The sequence below is a fragment of the Carlito syrichta genome, unplaced genomic scaffold, assembly GCF_000164805.1.
Source record: "Carlito syrichta isolate Samal-C Ts95f unplaced genomic scaffold, Tarsius_syrichta-2.0.1 Scaffold315953, whole genome shotgun sequence".
Lineage (NCBI taxonomy): Eukaryota > Metazoa > Chordata > Mammalia > Primates > Tarsiidae > Carlito > Carlito syrichta.
Genome location: NW_007260049.1, coordinates 8,967 through 9,459, shown reverse-complemented (window position 1 = coordinate 9,459; position 493 = coordinate 8,967).

The following is a 493-nucleotide window of genomic DNA, read 5'->3' as shown; positions in this document are numbered from 1 at the left end:
CGGGACCATTGATCTTGTTTATCCTTTCGAAGAAACAGCTTTTTGTTTCATTGATTTTTTTGTATTATCTTTTTGTCTTCTATGTCCTGGATTTGGACTTTTATATTGGTGATCTGGATTCTTCTGCTGAAATTAGAGTTTTTGTGGTCTTGCTTTTCCAGCTTCTTTAGGTGGCTTGTTAGGTTGTTAATTTGTGTTCCTTCCATTTTCTTCATGTGTGTTTGTAGGGATATAAGTTCCCCCTCTCACTACAGCTTTCAAGGCGTCTCAGAGATTTTGGTAAGACGTTTCTTCATTTTCATTTGTTTCCAGGTATCTTTTGATCTCTGTTTTGATTTCATCATTGACCCAGGAGTTGTTTAGCATCATGCTGTTTAGTGTCCATGTCTTGTGGGTTTTGGGGGACTTTGTTGGTGTCAATGCTTATTTTTATTCCACTGTGGTCCGAGAAGGTGCATGGTAGAATTTCGGTCCTTTTAAATTTGCTTATGCT